Below are 277 nucleotides of genomic sequence, written 5' to 3' on the forward strand. Positions count from 1 at the left end.
GGGGGGGGGGTTGGGTACAGCCGTTTCCCTGTGGCGAGGGCTGTCGTCATGGCAATGCTCTCCCCCCCACCTGGGGCTGTTCCTATCGCGTCCTCCCCCCCCCGCCGCGGGCTGCGGGGCTCTGCCCTACGGACGCGGTGAGCCCGGGCCTGCGCTGGGCCGGGGGGAGCGCGGCTCTTCGGCCCGGGAGCTGCACCGGGCTCCGTGCCGGCACCGCCGCCTGCGTCGTGCGGGGTCCTTCAGCGGTAGCGCTGCCGTACTCCGCGTGCTAACGCCT

This window comes from Numida meleagris, chromosome 4 (assembly GCF_002078875.1).
Source record: "Numida meleagris isolate 19003 breed g44 Domestic line chromosome 4, NumMel1.0, whole genome shotgun sequence".
NCBI classification, from domain to species: Eukaryota; Metazoa; Chordata; class Aves; order Galliformes; family Numididae; genus Numida; species Numida meleagris.